Raw genomic sequence first — 22,048 nt, 5'->3', positions numbered from 1 at the left:
CAGATAGTAAAGGAGGATAATCGAAGAGGAAAGTAAGCTTTGATTCTCCAAGTTTCCCAGAGATTACATACACAAAATAGTTGTTTTTGCTAGAAAAGGGTTTATAAATAGTATCAGGCATTGAAATATCGTGGAATATCTTGAGAGTGTATATCCTCCACCAATCTCATATATTAATGTATCCTATCTTAATGTATATATATTTCGTTTCACGTTGTTTGCCCGCGATGGTCTCCTAAGCTGCATACTTAACCGATTTTAATCACATTTGCACACAGCGAACAGGACAGCGTTCCTGTGAAGCTTCTTTCAGGGAAGTGGACCAAGGAAAAATCTATTCGAACAAATTATATTCTTGGTTCGATTTACCAGAAATTGGTCATATAGGTAAAACTTTGCCTAGATTAGTTTTTATGGCAGTTTTTTCGGGAAATGGAGCAGGGACTGACTGAAACTGGGACTGGGACTTATTCGTGGGGTGGGACTGGGACTGGGAAGAGAAAAGAGGGAAGGAGAAAGAGATAGAGTTCGATGAAGATAGAGATATATGGATAGATGGAGCGAAAAAGAAATGAGAGGGAGAAAGAGACGCAGAAAAAGAGAAGAGCACAGGGAAGAGTAAATAAAAAGATATAGAAAAAATGGAGAGAGGGGTAGAGAGAGTAAGAGGTAAAAACTGCTTGAAAGATGTGAATATACACCAAAGCTGGGGCAGAGCAATGTCTGCCGGGTCTGTTAGTTTTATATGTATACCCATTTCAGGGCTGGGTAATGCCAACACTTTTCATGCGCTGAAATCGTTGACGCAAGCACATAACGCGCAATGGTCTGCATATTCATCTGCTTTTAAAATCAAGTCAAGTTTCCAAAAGTTTATATGGCAGATGGGATGTGCTCTATAGGATGCGATCCTAACCTCGAAAGTTTCAAACTTTACCGATTTTCCAGAAACTTAACAGTGCCAGAATATAACTTTTCATTCATCTTTAAAAATACCAAAACCTTGCGTTCTCTTTAAATTTAACGTTGCAACGTTTGAATTTTTGATTTGAAGTCGAAACTATAGTGAAAAAGTAAGAGAATTCTCCAAAGCTTGAATAAATTGAAATGAAAAAGAATCACACAGATTCTTCGTTTCTAAATTGTATAGATGACTGTCTGTCATTGAAATAGTTTGCAGTCCAACTCTTAAACATGGGGGAGAGATTTGACCGCGTCAAAAGTTTGTTTTTAGCGCCAAAATTACCGATGGTGCGACTTTTATTAAGTTCCTTGTTTAACTGAGTATTAATGACATTTAGCGCGGTAATGGTACTATGTTATTTACGGCAGCCTTGCTGATGACTAGCCCGTAGTAAGATCGCAGTGTAGTAGAGAGGAGAATAGCCTTAAGGGTCTTCGCTAGTAGCAGCAGAAAAGATATCGGTCGATTTGACTCTTGTCTGCTTCCATTTTTCCTATCAGACAAATTGGAAAGCAACAAGTTGAATACATAATAAAATATCTCCCTCCCTAATCACCATGATTTTGAGAGCTTCACTGTTTTGAAGGTTTCGTAAACGTCTGTGTTTGTGCGGCCAAAGTATATATTACAAATATCGGCAAAAAACGCACGTGCATTTTGTTTTAATCTGAAAAAACTTCTTTGTTTATACTTAATGATATTTTGTCATTATGTTTTGTCGTAGTGACTATGTCTTATCAGCAGCAACAGAAAGGTTACAGTATTGGATGTGCTCTTCCCAATTCGCTCGTTTGTGTTTCTTCAATTTACATGAATTTAGTCATCGCGCAATGCCACGTTCGCACGTTAGCTTTAGGTGCGCAATTTGGTTTAATTTCAGGTATTCTATCAGCATATATAAAGCGAGCTGTGGCTAATATGATGATCTTACGGAACATGCGTTCACCCTTTCGGATATCAGTAAAAATAACAGCCTAGTTACGCTCCCTGTAGGCTTTTTCAAGGTAAAGTAGGTAGGACTTTCAGAGTATACGACAGATAGTTCAATGAAAATGGGATCTAGCGAACTTTGAAGATAACATTGCACTCTAAAAAAAAACGAAAATACCTGACGATGATGACGTGGCGGTTCTCAAAATGGTACATTCGTAATATTCCAGTAAATATTTCCTTTTTTTTCAGTTTTCCTCAATAAACAAAAATTAGAATTGAATATAAATTATTATTAATCGGTGCTAAATTAATTATTTCTTAAATATTGTAATAAATTCTGATATTTATGCACCTTCTGCTAACATTCGAATCGCTAAACTGTTGAATAAATAACTCCAATATTCAGTATGGCAAACTGGTTTTTATTTGGATTACTTTGGGAGTAGTAAAATTAAAGTTCAATACCACGTACTTCACAATAGCGTGTGTTAATCAAAACTGATCCGTTATTACTCAGACTGCGCTGCTTTTATACTCTCGGTTTCCTCGATCACCCATTTCTCCTAAGGTCTAGCAATGTCACGAACAGTTGTAGTTCATGTTGGTTAGTTACCAGCTATATACATGTATATCTAAAGCCCACGCCTCTCCCATAGCCATAAGCGGGTGTATGTGTGAGTAACTACTTCGGGTGATGACTACATATTGGTGTGTGTGAGATATCTCTTCATCGCCTAATACATAAGAGTGGCTGCTTTATTGTTGTTGTGCATTTATCAATCAGCAGTTTTCGATAAATTTGAAATATAATGTCGATAACTTTTTATAAAAAATCGATAAATTTTCTGATAATAAATCGATAATTTTTCGATAACTTTTTCATAAAAAATCTAAAGCTTCCCGATTTATCGTTTTGATTACATATCGATAACTTTTCGATAAATATTTAAATTCTTTTCGACAGAAAACCGATAATCCATCGCTAAAATATCGGCGGCTCATCTTTGATATCGATAGAAAATGTATAGCACTTCGATTACAAATTTTGCTGTTATAATGTGCTGCTTATTTCGCTAATACCGATTCTGCCACATACACTGGTCCCACATTACACGTCTTCATATATTACACATCTACATTACAGTCTATATTCTCCCATACCGTGAGCGTATATGTTTACACATCAATAATATAAATATAATAAATGAATCGGCAAATTCTAAACACTTACAAAAATATCTGTTTCTTAAATTTGAAAATGAAAAATATCGCAACTAATACTAAGGCCGTTGTGTTGTGGTTGTAGGGTGCTCCGCCAACCACATCGTAGGGCCGGAGTTCAGGTCCCTAGCAGAGAAACATCGAAAATTTGGCAAACTGTTTATTCAATTAGAAAGAAGTTTTACTAAGCGTAGTCACCCCTAGGAAGTGATTTGGCAAACACTTCGAGTGTATTTCTGCCAAGAAAAGCTTCTCAGTGAAAGTTAATCTATCTTGCAAATGTCACTCGGAGTTGATATAACACACGTATGTCCAGTCTCGCCAATTTATAGGAAAAGTTAAAAAGAACACGGCGTAGATTGAAACAGAAGAAGTTCTGAATCTCTTCGAAGGTAATTCGCTCCAGGTTGACGACAGAGTGGAAGCGAGAAGCATTGCTATAATATAAAGGTAGACTGCCATGAAAATTATATAGAAAATTATGAAAGATGTCAGAGTGCTAGAAACGCTTGAAGCTTCTAAAACAACAACAACAACAACTTTTCGTCTATCATAGCTTATAGCGAGCACTCTGCCGTTAGCCTAAAATAAATTTTCACGCATAAAACCAGTAAGTTTTACGCCCACAAAATTACTTTTAGCACACCTTATTCACTTACATTGGGGTCATGCATGTGTGCGTAAATGTCTCAATTAATATGAGCTTCAATTTACCAAAAGATATAGCTTCTCCATGTAACGTAAAAATGAAAGCGTGTTCATTTACCTTGAACGAAACTCCACCACTAAATCAATGCACTAAAAAATTACGCATACGCCATGTATGTACCCGAAATACATACAAACCGTAAAAAATGCTATATTTTACAGCTGTTATTGAACTTTTCTCCAATAAAAATCTACATACATACATATTTAGCTGTGTGACTGCTTACATGCTTCTTTTTATAACCAGCTGCTACTTGTTTGTACACAGGGTATTATAACTTTGATTGGATAACGGTTGGTTGTACAGGTATATGGGATTCGAGATAGATATAGACTTCCATATATCAAAATCATCAGTAAAAAAAAATTGATTAAGCCATGTCCGTCCATCCGTTTTTCTCTCCGTCTGTCCGCCCGTTAATACGATAAAATTAACAATTATTGAGATATCTTCACCAAATTCGGTATACCGGCTTATCTAAACTCAAAATAGAAATTTAGAGAAATGGAAAAAATGTGATAATTAAAAACGAATAATGCTAAGCTGAAGAAATTTGTAGATGGATTAGTTTTATGACGCAAAACATAAATTCCTAATCCTAATTACTTTGCAGCTTTTTTTAAAATCTCTGAACTGTTGAATAAATACCTCAAATATTCTGTATAATAAAACGTTCTTTATTTAGAGTACTCTGGGAGTAGTTCTTCACAATTATCGCGTACATCACTAAGCGTGTTAAAATCAAACTGATTCCTTAGTTCTCAGCTTGCGCTGCTTTTATACTCTCGGTTACCTCGTTCTCCCATTTCTCCTAAGTTGTAGACATTTCACGAACATGCCTTCTAGAACAGTTGTTGCTTTATAGCCATCTATCTGTGTGAAATATTCTTTCTACTGTGGGATGCTGGTTATGTGTGTGTGAAGTATTCTCTTCGCTTGAAGCTGCTGGTTATGTGTGTGGAATATTCTTCGTTGCCTTCTATGAATGTGTGTATATGGCTTACTGTTGTTGTTTAACACTTATTTACTAACCGCACAGTAACGCATCGAAATTGCTAACATTCGCCACACTACATTTGACTGATATTCTAGCTTAGAAATGGTGTGGTTGTGCTAAGAACAAAACTTAAACAAATTTGAAAATGGGCGTGACTCGCTCCTTTTTTTGTTACTATTCCCAAGATACTTTTAATGCAATAGGTCGAAAAAAATCTCCCAATCTGAACGAAATTTGGCGTAAACTTTTTTGGTGGTAGCGTCTGTATCCTTTTTCTTGAGCATTTTCTTATGATATGGATACCGTGACTGAAGCTCTGTCGCTGCGCTCACGCGATATGTAGCTGAACACCGAATATTTTTCGAAGCTCCACGTGGCTCTCGAGTGCACCACTGTACTAAACCAGCACACGCGTACATAGTACGTTTAAAATTCAAAACATTTGCTATCGTAAACTCATACAAATTTTCGCTGTTCCATATGAGGCACGGCAGTTAAAGGCGATTGAAATTTCTCCCAAATATTTTAGGTTTCGCTTACGAATTCGCTCTGCACAGCTAATAATTTTGAACTAAGATAAATATGTTTATAAGGAATATTAGATTTATTTTTATTATTTTACGCCATTTCATTCTTTTCACTTATATTTTATTTGCGTCATGCAACATTGGTGGCAGCTGATTGTTTTCGCATTTCTTCGTTTGCCTTTATTGCGATTGGGTGCGCGTTCATTTTGATTGGCGATGAGTTCATTATGGCTCTTTTGGTGGTATTTCAGCACTGCAAGCAAACATTATTTTGAAAATGAAAACAAAGTGAAGATGAAAGTGTTTTTTCATGTTTCCACTCAATACATACTCAATGAGTTTGTTTACAGACGACGCTCCTTGAGGGACTGCCTTGTATGTATTTGGGTTAACACAAAATGATGGCATTTCAGAGTAATTGATGTATTGACATTTAAAGTTTGTGACCTTCATTTAGTTGGCGCTTTGAAACAAGTTCATATTGATTTGTTGATTTGACGTTAGCTTTAATGTGGAGAATAATCTCCCAGAGCCACAGTTCACATAAGTCACAGGTCATTTGTAAATTGTGTGCGAGCTAAGGGTAACATTGAAGTCAATATTTTGTTTAAAGCGAATGCCTTTTAGCGAGCTGTTAGTTTTTTTTTATTATTGTTTGAAATTAATTAAGATAAGATAAGATTTTTTCACTGTCATTGGTTTTAAATTAACATGCAATTTAATATGGCTAAAATATTCAATTTTTCCTTTCACCTTATTTACAGGTCTTAACCCATCCAAAGAAATTTATGTGAAACCAGCAACATTTATGGTGAGTTTAAAAATATTAACAGACATTTTAATTTACTTCATATTGTTAAGTTGTTCTCCAGTTTTCTAACCTTTACGCGAGGAGATACTCCCGAAAGGTTCCGAAAATTTTCGGAAAATACTTTCAAAATGGTACAGAAAACAATTCTGAACAATTCTGATACGAAACTTAAAACAAATCCCAAAAACAAGTCCTGAAATAATCTAATGATAATTGCCAACTATCCCGAAATCATTGCTTCCCAAGCCAGCCGGTTCTATGTACCGGAGCGACTCGGGATTTTTTCCGACCAAGGGCTGTCATTTCAGTGTAACCCCATTTAATTATTTACGTCCCTCCCACAAATTTAATCCCGTTTTGATCACTAAACCTCAAAAAAAGAAAACCCGAGTTGATCTAGAAATGATATCGACAGCAATAACAAAAACAACATGAATATAATATAAACAAGTAAGGGTGTCTAAGTTTGGGAGTAACAGAACAATATTTATATAAAAGTGGGCGTGGCCATTAACTGATCTCATCTATTATTTCTGGAAATATTCCTGCTATTATGAAATCCTAGTCTAACCAATCTTATTACGATCCGTTAATTTTTCTTCGAGTTACGCCTCCCGAAACGTAGAAAATTGATTAGTCAACAACACTGACGCCACGCCTATTTTCAAAAATTAGATTTTTTTCCGATTTCTTGTTAAAATTTCACCTAGGCAAATAAACACTATTGATCTAAAGCTATTTTTCACAAAGATATAGCTTATTATGTTCGTCTACGAACCTTTTCGCCAATTTTTCTTCAAAGAATTTCTTATGGTAAAGGCAACCTCTCGGACGAATTTTGTAATGATAAGTTTAACGGTTTTTGGTTTATGATTAATAATATTTGTAAAATTGATTTTATCACAAGTGGGCGTTACCACGCCCATTTTCAAGAACTTTTTCAAATCAGTCCACACATCAAATTTCAACATTTCATGTGTATCATTTACTAAATAATCAAATTTTTTGTGTTTGCCGAAATGTTATATGCATAAAAATGGGCGTGGTTATCATCTGATTTCGCTCATTTTAAACAGCAATGGGAGGTGGGTACCTAGGAAGTCATATACCAAATTTCAATGAGATATCTCAATAGTCTCGATATGAGCCCGAAATGTTCCGAAGATAGGCCCAAAATGTTTTCCAACTAGTCCCGATATGATTCACTAATACCCTCAAAATAATTCCCTCCCAAAGTATATTCGGTTTTTTCACCTCGCGCAACCTGGCACAGTCACGGATCAAGTCAATGGCCACTCTTTTTATGAAGTGGATGAAACAGATAACGTAAATATTTTTGACATAATTAATTTTTTTTAATTGGCCGTCAATGAATAAATATATTGTAACGAATTTACTGCAAATCCTCTTATTTGCCCTTTTGCTAAGTTCGTATCACTTAACTGTTGAATAAATTACTCCAATATTGAATAATGGAAAAATTGCCTTTATTAAAGTACTTCACAATAACACTTATACTTTTCAACTAGCTGGCTTGAAAACCAAACTGATAGCTTAAATGAAATGGACTTTCAAAATAATACTGCTATTGCTCGCTAGATGGCGTTTTAATCGAAACTGCCCATAGCGCCTCTACCGCTGATGCTTTTATACTCTGTGATTTCCTCGTGGCATCTTCTAGGCGCTTCCAGAATTTTACTTAGTTAAGTTATAAATTTCTCAGCTACAATTACAGATGTATAATTTCTCATTTGAGTAATACTTGCACAAATTATTGCCCTCTCTTGTGACAACTCAGATGCATGTGTTTGTGCATTGATTCTCCGCTGCTCGTATACGTACATGGCACATATGTGTAGACGTAATTATTGTTTCGTTTATGTAGATACATAATGCTTGATCTATGGATGTGCATGATATCACTGTTTATCATCGGCTTAGAGATAGCAGCACCCCTTAGTTTTGCTAATATTCGTAACAATATATATTTTTCTATTTGTGAGCTCTAGGCCTCTTTTAAATAAAACAATTCGGTTTGTTGCTAGTATTTAATTTTCGATATTTCGATCTCAATCTGAGATCATCATCAGGAATCTTCCGCTGTGATGCACAAACACTTGAGATCGAAATATCGAAAATTAAATACTAGCAACAAACCGAATTGTTTTATTTAAAAGAGGCCTAGAGCTCACAAATAGAAAAATATATATATTGTAAATATTTTTGTACTTTCACGTCGATAGCATTAGGCCAGCGTCCGTCAGTCAGCCAAAGATCTTAAGGGTAACGTTCGATAACACTCTTATCTTCAAGGCACATGCCTTTGAAATTTTATGTATTGTATAAACCCGCTGCATATAGACTGAAGTGTCCATAGTGTTACGAGAATATGTTTGACGCCCAAACATTAAAAACTCCAACCAGGTACCAGGATTTTTTTTTATAAAATAGATCCTTCCTCTTGGCAAAGACTAAAAGTTTTCTAGGACCTTGCTTAATAGCTGTATCACGATCTAGCAACTCTGTCACTCCTAGAAGCTGGAGCCTTGATCTGGTGAGTGCAGAAAGCGAACACGGAACGTGCTCAAACTTTGCTTCTTGCAGCTCGCACTTTCTATATCTGCTGTTACTGACGTGTCCTAACTCATAAGCATGTGAAGCCAGAAGGCAATGTCCACTTAATATGTCCATCGTGAGCCTTCTCTGTTTAAAGATATAAGCAACTTTGTCAGTTCAACGTCGTAGGATTTGCACTTGATCTTAGAAATTTTGCAGCCGCGCGCTTCTGTGCACGTTATTCCGGCTTGATGGATCATATGCAACTGCTGTCTCCTTTTAATTTCTCCCAAACGGATTGGGACATCTACCACCGACTCATTGAGTGCTGCAATTCCATTGCTAACTCATCGGCCTTTTCGTTACCTTCTATCACTTCATAGCCGGCAGCCCAGTATAAACGTATGGTCTAGCGGAGCAAGGTCTCTCGTGCTTCTTTGAATTCCAGGACACTGAATTTGCATTTGAAAACACATTATATGTGGTTGCTGAAGCTGTCGCAGCAAAAAGGCGCTATATCGCTCCTTCGCCAACCAATCAATAGAAGAGAGCTTTGTTGCGGATAATTTGTATATGTGAAGAGCGACTTTGGTTGCTGTGCTATATGAACTTAAGAACAAAGAGAAAGTTAGAGAACAATGCATATTAGGGTGGGTCGATTTGTATGAACGATAGTTAACCGATATCGCGCGATTTCGATTAGATTTGGGCTCAAGAAAAAAGTTCCAATACGTATACCCAAAAAAATTATTTTCGAGCCAGCGAAATTTAAATTTTTTGCCTTTTTTCGACTTTGATTTTAAAGGTTTTTTCATTACCTACTAAAAGAAATTTCATTTGATTGTAAAACTTTCATATATACCCTGTTCGACCGAAAAATTTCTGCTAAAAGCGTTGGCGATAACAGTTTTTTGAAAACACCGTTAAAAAATGGCGAAAGGGTAAATTTTTCGGCCAAAACACTCCCCAAAACCCAAAATGTATATATTTTTTTTTTTTTCAAAAGAAAGAATTCCCCCACGCCGAATATATCACTTGACATGGGAAAATCGTTGCAATAGATCAGCTGTTTTGCTCGAAGGCAGATATGGTTTTCAATTTTATGTATAGTAAAGACAAAGCCTACTGCTGTCTTCTAACCTTTTTCTGAAATAAAGTTAACTCAAGCCGAGCTAAGGTCGGTGACCCAGGTAATATTGTGAGTAGAGGTAGAGTAGCTGCAATTACATACTCCATAAATACTTGCTACCTTATGGCAGATAACTCCTAAGACGCCTAAATATCCACATTTATTTAATAGTGCATTGCAAAAGTATATATGTGTTGTTGTTGCATTAAAAGAAACTATGTACATAAACCACAAATTTATTGTAAGAATGCTTAGTATCAAACCACAAAAAAATTAGGCGGATGATTTTGTTTCATCCAAAGTCTAAAGAAGGAGACTTATGACCGAGCCACAACGAATTGATATGAAAAGTTCATTGTGGCGCGGCCATTAGTTGCATGCACCGTTTCTAATAACACAAATAAGCTTGTTATACCCATGACGGAACTATACAAGGTGGCAGCACGGTGACATACCTACAAACATAAATAAAAGTTCCATGTACTTTGTTTTTGTAAATCGATGGCCTAATGTCAAAATCGTACTGCGCCGGAAGTTGATGTATCAAATTATATTCAAAAAGTACAAATTAGAGGCTTCAGCTCTCTCTCTCTCTCTCTCTCTCTCTCTGAGGGTTCTAACTTAGTTACAGCTGAAGAGTGAAGCCATGTTAGGCTATATAAGGTTTACAATGAGGATTATAATAAGCTAATGCATACATGGCTTATAAGTACCTCAGCCAGCAGCGTTGCTTCATAGCTTCAAAGCTCCTTAATTAATCGCTTTTACCATTTTCAGCAATAAGCAAAAACATATTTGGCCACAAAACATACCTTTAATGCATATGCAAAGACAGCTAAAGTCCCAATGGAATTTTTGTTAACGAAATTTGGAACATTCTACGAAATATATAAATAAATGTGTCTGTGGATGTGTACGTAGACATTTGTATGTCAGCTAGTGGCTTCCGTTCCATGTCACTAAGCTACGACTTCAACATGCAACCATGCAAGTGCTTCAAATATTTTATTATCCTTTTCTTTGGAAAAAACAGAACACGAAAACCATAGGTCGAATTGAGCACACAAAATTGTTAAATTCTCGAGAATATAAACTGTATTTGTACAACAATTTGCTAGCGCTGCGCCAAACTATAACGCCTCAACGCGCACCAGGGGTGGGCAAACTACATGGATATATATGTGCGCCAAATGCATTTTCCGTTCATGTATTTGTGGTGAATGCACCCAGTCAGTTTTAGGAAAGAAAGGATTTTAGCAATATGCGCATACATACTCCTACATAATGAAGCTGCTCCTTTTTTCGTGCTAAAACTAAAAACCACTGAACCGACTCAAACGAAATGTCTTTAAAATAGAGGAACTACGGCATTTGTGGTATAGCGTTTAGTTGTTGGGTAATTTTGGCCTAACCAAAAGTCCAATTCACCTCTTTTTCGTCACAGTTTGTTTGGTGAAATATCATCTATAGCGTACTTTATCAAAATTTGTATATTTTACTAGCAGAACCGGCAAACGTTGTTCTGTCCTAAATTTTTGGTCTATCTGCATACATTTTAATAAGCTTTTTCCATCTAACTCTGCCCTCGCCCCTCTACACTTTTTCCTAATCTTTGTATAAACTCCTCCCTCCGTATTTTTCGCTTCATCTGTCACCATCTTCGTCTCATTCTATCTCTTTATCAGCCTTTCCTTCTCTCTTTTCTCTTCTCTCAAGTTTTTTTCATTCTTGGTGGTATGTATTTTGTTCCAGTCCCATTCCGAGTCTCAGTCCCAGTCCCACTCCGAGTCTCAGTCTCAGCCTCAGTCCCAGTCCTAGTCCTAATCACAGTCCCAGTCCGTCTCTGGTCTACTCCCGGAAAAAAGCATCGTAAATACTAATATAGGCATATTTATATACCAAATTTCAGGCAAATCGAATAGGATGTATGTAAGTAGTTATGTGGGTATTATTAATTCATGTCTTTCTTTCGGCTTCACATGCATATTTATCAGTTTTGCCAGGTTGATGCGACTAAATCGAAGATCACAATGAAAATTACTTTAAAGCTCTCAGCAACAGCTTTCATTTGATATTCATAATTCACACAAATTTTAGGGGTATCCGGGTTCATGTTTTGGACTATATCTCGAGACTCTAATCACCCAGCGGTGTAAAACTTACTCTGTACTAAAGCAAACATCAACAGCTTCAATTTGATATCCATATTGTATAAACACATTCTAGGGGTGCCCGGTCCACGTTTTGGCCTATATCTCGAGACCCTAGTCACCCAGGGGTACGAAAAATAACCAGTATCAAAGTACTCATAAACAGCTTCCATTTGACACCTATACTCTACAAACATATCCCAGGATTACCCAGGTCCACGTTTTGATCTCAAGACCTTAGCCAGAACGAGATAAAAAGTATCCCATGTCCGTTCCCTGGTTCTGAGCTACCTCTCCACCAATTTTCAGCCAAATTGGTTCATCCGTTCTTGAGTTATGCGTAGTGTAACTAACACCACTTTCTTTTATATACATATTTGAATTTTTTCTAAAAAAAAATCATAACTCAAGAATGGCTAAACCGATTTGGGATTTCAAAATCAACTAACCATCATCTCTCCTTCGTGTATCTTTCCTAAAAATTTCATGGCAATCTTTCTATCCTTTCTCGAGTTATGGAGTGACAATCAAAATGTAGACTTCTTTTTATATATAGATAAGACGAAGTTCGGGTGAGCCCGAGATGCCGCTTCCCCAAAAATTGGCGGTAATGTGGTACGCAAACGTAGGCTAATTTGATATAATATATCATTTAGCCCGAATAATAACCAGATCAGTTTTACTAAAAAAAATGTATATAACTTCTCTTAAAATTTACCAATTTTATTAATAAAAGATAAATAGCTTCTCAAAATTTAAATAAAATGCCTCCTTGGCTCGTTGGTATTAAAAATGAATAAGTTTTTGGAAATATCAAAATTGCTTAAAAACTTCAATTTGTGCAAGACTCGCAAATAAAAATTGGATTTTTTTGGGAATGCAGACGTTATGAGCCCAAACCGTATGGCACTGTAAACAAGCACTCCATTCTGATATATTTCTTTCGTCCTTGCATAACTTTTCACAAAAGGAGCAAATTGCTCCGTCTGGAGGCATCTCAACAAAATGCCCTTGGTTCGATTCTGCGTAGACGACGCTTACTTCGGAGTCACTGGTTGATTCTTCACACTCAGCTTTTCTAGCTTTCGCTGCTGGGTTTTTGAAGGTTCCTTTTCTTTTTTAATTTTTGGCTTCACTTTTTCCCGGATCTTCCCAATGCTTTCTTCCAACTGATTCTTATATGGTGATTTTGTTAATACTGTCGCTTTTGACTTTCTTTCTCATCCGGTAGCAACTGGCTTTCTAATCTTTGGCAATGGTAAAACCTGCCATGGTGAAGCGACTCCTTTACTGGTTGATGCCACAGGTTCTGGAGAAGTCACTCGATTTGTATTAGATGTCGGTGTAGTTAGAGTACGTCCAGTATCCGAAGTTGCATTATTTTGCTCGGAAACTTCAGAGTTCTCGGCAGTTACGTGCTCATACATATCAATTGCAGCAATATAGTCTGCATCAGTAAAAATATTTTTATCGAATGGGTATATCAGTACATCTGAAACCGTTAACTGCAACCTGGCCAGTCTGAACTTTATAATACGCTTGGGAAAAGAGACCAACTAAATCGAATTGAGTAACTTTTCGTCCATAAAACGCTTTAACTCGTTACTGTAATAAGTCTTGAGTGGGCTCATGAATGCTCTAGCGGTTGCATTTTATGAGTGGAATGCGGATGCAATGATATCATCACCACTCCGTTTTTACGAGCTAAGTTGACCACTTCAATATATATTACTGTAGTGTCCATCTAAAATCAACATTATTGGTTCTATTTCTTGGTTTTTGAATATTTAAAATAAATCTTACATAGAAGGCAGGTTTAAATCGTCATTTTTTATTACAAAATCGTCCTAGCGTCATTCTAGTTGAAAATCGTCCAAATGACGACGGCGTCGTCAATCTGTCAACACTGGATGGGAGGCAGATATAAAGAGTAACCGGGAGCGTAACCGTTTAATTTTATCAAACCGCAATCAAAACCATTTAATTTTTTCAAAACACAAAAGGCAAACGTTTGGAATCGTTTCAATTTTCAAACCGAAGTTTAAATTCCAACTACTTGAAAGCCGTTACCATTCGAAAGCACTCTGTTTTTTCAGCACAAGTCCAAAACTATCTTAAACTGTTTCAGGTTTAGTCCTCAAGCATTTGTAACTGATTTTTTTTTTTTTTTCAAAAATGAAATCGTAATCATCAATACAAACTGAAACCGTTGCAAGTTCCAATACCAAATTCTAAACCGTTGCCGTTTTAAACCAAGTCATTTTTCGAAACTGAAAACGTTCAATTTTTATATACCGAAACCGTTCCATTTTTCAAAACCAAATTCGAAACCATAACCGTCTTAAACCTAGTTATTTTTCAAAAATAGAACCGCAGCACTTGAAAACGTTTCATTTCATCATAATCCGAAATCGAAACCGTAATGGTTTGAAACCGGGTAGTTAAATCTGAAAACCTGACCCCTTACCCCTTACTGTAAGAAACCATCCCAATATTTCAAAACTGAAACCATAATCATTTGAAACCGCTCTATTCTTCAACAAGAATCCAAAATCGTTTTAAAGCGTTTCAGTTTTCCAACTGGAGTAGCATTTCTTTGGAACCTTTTTTTTTCAAGAGACGAAAGCATGATTGCCTGAAATCGTTGCATTATTGAAAACCGAAACCGTTCCACATTTGAAAACGGAAATCGAAACTGTATTCGAATGAAACCATTGACGTAAGCTTTAGCTACTTAGAGAGTTGTTGCGTAGCAACGATATAGTTTCTAATCTCAACCTTGGATAAATCCTCCGGAGATCCACGTGAGTTGCGGCCGAAATACTTTCACCTAGTTCTGGCAAAAGCTGTGCAATCAAACATAAAGTGACTGCCAGCTGCAGTATATTGAGACATACCTCATGGACTTCCATTGGACAGCGCATTGTGAAAACCCAAATGGCCATTGATAGATGAGCTTTAGTGAACCGATAATTTCGGCAGACCTCCTGCCATCCACTTCCGGTCATAAGGATCCTGCTACCCTACAAGCGGTGGTATCCACCCAACTCTTACTAAGCTAGCTCGAAGCGCATTTATGTAGCAGCAGACCACAGATGGCCAACGGAATCTACAAATCCCTACAGCCATCTTCATTCGGTCCAGATGTACCGATGCGGGCTAAGAAATCTGCTTGACAATTGCCGGGATATCACTACGGCCCGGAAGCCAGATAATATTTATCATAAATAGTTGGAGCAATCGCAGGCGAGGCTATCAGAGTAGATGTTAAATTCCATAATCGTAGTAGCACTAGCATTTTCATCCACCGCATCCTTAATCACAAAAACTTCCGCTGAACGACGCTGCAGTGATCAGTCAATTTAAACCTACGGCTTACGTTTAATCCTTGACAAAAGCCCCCCCCCCCCACCTCTAAGCCTTCCCCATTCCTCTCTTGGGGAAATTAAGGCTGCACGGGGATCAGTTATCGGCACACAATAGTCCGTCCTATCAGGGAAAAAGTCGAAGAAAGCTAGAGTGCCCGAAGTAAGAAAGCCCATATAACGAAGTCTGACCATCGAGTAGTAAGAAGTCATTCAAGCGCTGATATAACTGCCTACCCCATTGTGGTTCACAATATTGCGAAGAAGTAAACTCAGCATTTATTTTGGTTTTCCATTTTGGCTTTTTATACGCCTGAACACACACACACTTACACACACATGCAGACGTACCTTTCCTTACAGCTAAGATTTAAAATACATAGCTTATGCCCCTTGAACCCGGCAATATTTTACAAAATTCGTTTCTTATCCACATCCCTTTTGCGCTTTTGTGGATAATTTGTGTTTCTATTTTTTTTGTTTTCTTGTTTTTGCATTCATTCGAATAACTTCACTTGGTAAATTCTATAGTAACGCACATAAATATTATTCCCAAAAAATTTTAACAACAACAACTACACACAACAGGTATATAAGTATGATAGTTGCGGTTTGGCGCGCAGTTAAATTCGGACAAATTTTCACATCTTATTGGCGCGCGGTGGCTAAGTGCACACATTTGTGGATATGTACATATAAAGAATGTTTGTACCATATTTGTAATTCCACACTGGATTCGCAGCAAACCAGCTGCTGGTGCTGTATGGAAAGCTTTTGAAGCGCTTACCTCTTCTGCCGGTTCGATTGCTACATAGCCACCTGAGCTATTTCAGTTTAGCGAGAAAAAAAAACAGGTGAAGTGGAATCGCTTTAAAAATAGTTTACATTAGGGGTGCCCAGTAAAAATGCTTGTTGCTAGAATTATCTTCCTGAACCTAGTGTCATTGACGGACCAGCAGCAATGGATGGGAGCTGTGTTGATTGACCTATTCTTCAAAACATCGTAATTGATCTCAGTTGACAAAGCCTCGTTAGAAACATACACGAAGAAAGATGAGACATACAGCATGAGATGTTTTAAGAGGACTCCACGCTTAGCAGGGATTTTACGAAGTCTTCCATGGGGTACCAAGTCTATACAGGAGGAGACTGGTTATGAGGTGCAGTTGATTCTCATATCCTCCACAAGCAGCAGAAGAACAGGAAGAAAGAGTTTGTGCGAAGAAAAAAGTCAAAAAATTATGAAGAAGAGTGAACCGGTGAGGAACTCACATTGCTGAATGAGTCCATAGTGTCAACTATGAAGAAGAGAAGAAAAAGAAAAAACCGAGAAGAGGAAAAATGGTTAAAAGAAAAGAAGGAAAAGGAAGTGCAATTAAAATCATAAAAATAATAGGAAAAAAGAGAAGAAAGATAAAAATGAAAAAAAAAAATAAATAAATAAAAGGAAAAAAGAAGCAAAAACAAGGAAAAAGCAAATAGAGTAGGGTAGGTGAGGCCAAAATTTTATTCTAAGGACCAAATTGAAAAACCAGGACCTATGTTATCTAAAAACTCCGTCCTCTGTGCAAATGCCAGAAGCTTTCTAGGACTTAAGCCACTTGCTGCTTCTACATCTGACAGGTGTATCACTCCTAATAGCTGGAGTCGTAGCCTGGCAAGCGCAGGGCATGAGCACAAAACGTGCTCGATCGTTTCCTCCAATCTAATTGGGACGTCTACGGAGCAAGCTTCAACGCGCCCTTTTAGTTGGTTTATCTGCTTTTTCATTTCCATCTACGCGATATGCCTTGGGGCCCAATATAGATGTATGCTACTCCCTGTTCCGATTCTTTCCAGAAACTCATTACAATCTAACACACTTATATATGCTGTGCTATGCGAGATTATTGCCTTAATTGCTTAAGTTATTCTCTTCCAGTGTTTCTACTGCTTTGGTTACGGTTTCCGTTTGGAAAACCCTACAGTGATCTGGCAGCTTGTAGGATCTGTTTATTTCGGGATCAGCACAGTATTCCGCAGACCCTACTCCTTCCACTACTTTGCAACCATCTGTGTACACATGTATCGCCTCGTTCGCCATTTGAGCACCCTTGCACCAACCATCCACCTCTATTGTGGCTTTAAGATCTCCCACGAAGCGCAAATAGGGAATCAAGTAGTATTTTCGTCCTATAATTGATGACACTATATTACTATGTTCGTATGGTCGGCGCTCAAGCTACCCCGACGCACGGAGCCTGCTACCAGGTCTACAGGTGGAGTGTGCAGAACGCGTAATGCTAAGCATTAATAGCTTGCATATCCTCTCTAATTTTTTGAAGTAGGTTGTGTTTTGCGAGGCTTTCCACCAAACTAGAACTCCATAGTATAGGATAGGACTTACAATCGCTGTAAATACCCAATGAGGAAGAGAGGGCGATAATTCCCACGTATACCCCAGCATTATTTTACATACATCAAGTGCCGTTGAGACTTTCTTCACCCTCCCCTGTCTAGGATGATCCCTAGATATTTGGCGCAAGTTTTGTCCTGTAGAGTTAACCCTCCTAACTTTGGCCTGGTGCAATTTGGGACATTGCACCTCTTTGTAAACAAGGTCATATCCGTTTTCTCCTCCTTGGCTATCAACCCGACATTAGATGCCTAGGTATGAATATCCCGAAGCGCCCAATCCATCGATGAGCTAATCATTGGAATGCACTTTCCACTTATGACAATTGCAACGTCATCCGCGTAAGCCGTAAGTTTTGCGGGTCCCTCATCGAATCGCCTGAGCAGTTTGTTGATAACCAGCTTCCACAGCAGAGGTTATAGCACCCCTCCCTGTGGCGGGCCCCTGTCCACTAAACAGAGTAAAAAAAGGAAAATGTAAGAAGCAAAATAACACCAAAAGACTTTCTCAAGTGCACTCACGGCATTTTTTCCCCTCTTCTCTAACTTATTACATTGATTAAGTGCATCTGCGATTCAGCACTTTAGGTTAGATATTTATTTGCTGCCATTGAGCGTACATACAGAGGTATTTCAAATCGTTCTAAATTTTTCTGCTGCATACATCCCACGCGCAGACATCACAAAATGCCGTGTCATGTGTCCTTGTGACACATTTCCACATTTTTTTTTTCCTTATTTTCAACATTTTTCTTCTCATGAAATTTCACACATTCCAACATTTAGCCAGAAGTTGTTGTATTTGACACTTTCTTTGTGTGACATTTCCTAGCCAGCAACAATTCCCTGCAGATATTTAAACCTTTGAGCTATTGAGTAACATTTGTTCGTTCACACCCACCAACAACTGGTGTCGTATTTACGTAACTTTCTAACCATACCGGATGTCAACAGCGCAATAAAGGAAATGCAATACCGTCTGACCTGAAACCTGCAGCCTGCAACCAAATGAAATCGAAATTGCCAATTTTGCTACGAATTGAATCCATTTAACGGTTATATGAACTTCACAAACGACACAACTGACCTTTTTTTTATCGATATTTTCTAGCATTTTCTCGCTTCAACTGTAAGTTTTATCTTTACTAAATAAAAATGTTTGAAATTCAGTTGAATATAGAGCATGAAATAAAATGGAACTTGCAAGAAATTGAAGGAAATTATAAATGCAATGTATACACATATGTATTAGTGTATGTATGTATGTGTGTTGGGTGTACGGATATACAATTACGATTATAGATATGTAATGCAATGAAATTGATTTATAGCAAAAGAAACTTCATTCCAGTTGCATTTTCTTGTTGTGTTTTCGTTTTATTTTTTGCAATTGAAAACTTTGCTCTTCATAATTTATGTAAATTTTTACAAAATTTAATTTTTTTTTTTTTCAAATATAACTTAATATCGTAGAGTTAGCAGTATTCAAATAGATAACTAATGATTATATGAGTTTCATCGACAGCTTTCTTTCATCATACGTATTGTAGTAGAAAATCGAGGAATGTTTTTGAAGTTATACTCCTTTAGGCGCATTATAAGAAAATTATAAGAGTGAAATTTAAAAAAAAATTTAACACAAAAGTAACTGGCTGAATATTAGGGTGGAGTGATACCCTATGGATTTTTTTTTTTTTGTAATGGCCTAGCAATGAAAAGATTTCTTTATAAGGGTTAACCAAAACCGCCAAATATTTTTTTCGTAGGACGGCGTTTTGAGCAAGAAGTTGAGCAAAATAATCGCAATTTTACAAAGCTCATTATTTACATATTGTAACGAATTTACTGCAATTCCGCTTATTTGCAACCTTCTACTAACGTTCGAATCACTAAACTGTTGAATAAATAACTCCACTATTCAATAATGCAAAATGGTCTTTATTCAAGTACTTCACAATACTACTACTTCTCGACATATAGCGTGCTTAAATCCAACTCAATACTGATTCTCAGCTTTACCTCCTTTTATACTCTGTGATTTCTCGTTCGCATACTCCTAGGCGTTTCTATTTCTAGAATTTACTTCTCGTTTACAAGATATAAATTTCTGAGCTATAACTACAGATGCACGATTTTATAGCTTCTCTCATAGCCCATGCGCGTGTATATGAGAGTGATACTGCCACAAATGATTGCATAATTTTGGGAGTATCTCAGATATATGCATGTGTTTGTGCGTTACTCTCCGCTGCTTGTATGGACATATGGGTAGACATAATGATTGATTTGTTGATGTAGATACAAGTGACTGCCTGCTTTATTGTTGTTGTGGCTTCATTTACTTAGGATCAGACTAGTGATGTGAAGATCACTTAGTGCCACTAATATTCTTCACAATATTTATTTTATTTCTTTCTTAATATACATAACTTTGGTAAAATTACATATTATAACTAAAAACGATAAATTTTAAATATTGTTTTACAGTTTTTTGTTAATAATAGTGTGTTTCTAACAAGTGTATAAGTAAGAGTTTTACAGGCATATAAAATCAGGCCATGAAAATCAGAAGGCTTTCAAATCAATGAGCACAATAACAACAAGCGAAAGTAAATCAATGACAAAAAAAAAAACAAGTAAGGACGGGACTGTCTTCGGCTGTACCGAAGACTTCATACCTTTCATGAATGGGGCTGAACAATAATCTTATCCCGTTCGTAATCTCCAAATAATAGGATGTATAAGATAAGAATTATGTAGTGATGTACAGATGTACATACCTAAACGATTTTTAAGATAAATATAAAATAAAAATGGCAAAAAACCCCCCTATCTGAACGATCGGTGATATGGGATATATATTATATATAGCTCCGATCGAACTGCTTTTTACAGGAAATCTTCTATGATATATTAGAATATATATCACCAAGTTTCACGTTTTTATATTGGAAACTAAGGGAGAAATGGCCAAAAATCTTTCTATCTGAACGATCGGTTGTATGGGATATATATTATATATAGCTCCGATCGAAATGACTTTTTCATGAAATATTCTATGATAGATTAAAATATATATCACCGAGTTTCACGTTTATACTTTCTAAATTGCGGCAGGAATGACCAAAATCGTCTTATCTGAATGATCGGTTGTATGGTAGATATATGTTATAGTGGTCCGATCCTACCGGATCCGACAAATGTCTAATATAATACAAAAATACATCCTTGTGCCAAATTTCATGGCTAGTTCAACTCAGTTCGTCACCCTGATCAATTCGGTATACTTAATGGTGAGCCAATCTTCTATATTTCTCAACGTTACAAACATCGGACCAAAGTTAATATACCATTTCATGTTCATGAAAGGTATAATAAAAAATTTTACCTACCGTCTTTTTCAAAGTTTAGTTGCGTTGGTGCACCTCTAAATATACGATGAGTGAAATAAAAAATGTCAACCTTATTTCTGGTCTAGAAAGGCAACTTTCTGGAGGTCAGCCGAAAGTGATTTCGGAAAAAAATAAATTCACTCCACCCTACTGAATATGCAGTACGTGTGTATGTTCGCTGTGAACTATACGAGCAAACTTGCTTTGAGTGGAATTTTCACCACATCGCATTATGCGTCACAAATATACATGTTGAATTAGATCGAATGGTGAAAAAGGCCTGCATTCGCTAGCGTTATTTAATTTCGGGGGTGGATTTATAGGTATACTAGCTTATGCCCGTGGGTTTCACCCCACGTTTCTATAAAAATATGCAAAATAAATAACACAAATTTTAAGGGTATTGTTTTTTATTTGCGAATTTAGATACTGCTGAAAACCATAGGATATACAATATTTTTTTTTATTATTTGGAGTATAAATAAAAAGATTTTTCGAAGAGTCAACTCTGGAGCAGGTCAGATCAGGTGTGAAACATGAGTTGGTCAGATTGACTTCTACTACAGCTAATGATTGTCCTTGACCTTTATTGATAGACATTGTGAAAGCCAAACTAATCTATACCCCTTATGGAGGCCATTTATAGTTTGTATAGTTAGATACAATATTTGGAAATACATTAGCCATTAAAGCTTCATTTGAATTTTATATAGATATAGAAGATGTAGGTAGACTGAAGTTAACAACAATTTTTAACGGCGGCAGATTACTAAACGTCCAAACAGAATAACAGCGAAACTCATCTCTGCAGTCAAACTTTAGCTTTTAAAATAACCTAAGTTTGTACGGCAGCCACAGTTCTGAAAATCTTATTTGTATGGGGGGCGTGTTCGCCAATTC

General features: G+C 36.8%; 1 protein-coding gene across 10 annotated transcripts in view; it reads left to right on the top strand.

The window, feature by feature from the left end:
- Window positions 1-22,048, top strand: part of X11Lbeta — a 414,506-nt gene that overhangs the window by 274,366 nt on the left and 118,092 nt on the right. For all 10 annotated transcript variants that reach the window (XM_067785169.1, XM_067785166.1, XM_067785167.1 and 7 more), the window contains one exon: window positions 6,116-6,162. The gene's annotated coding sequence lies outside the window, so the exon portion shown is untranslated. The remainder of the gene's footprint in view (window positions 1-6,115; window positions 6,163-22,048) is intronic.

This window comes from Eurosta solidaginis, chromosome 4 (genome assembly GCF_040869045.1).
Source record: "Eurosta solidaginis isolate ZX-2024a chromosome 4, ASM4086904v1, whole genome shotgun sequence".
Classification (NCBI taxonomy): Eukaryota; Metazoa; Arthropoda; class Insecta; order Diptera; family Tephritidae; genus Eurosta; species Eurosta solidaginis.
The sequence above is the reverse complement of the archived record's forward strand: the minus strand, read 5'-3'. Positions and strand labels throughout refer to the sequence as shown.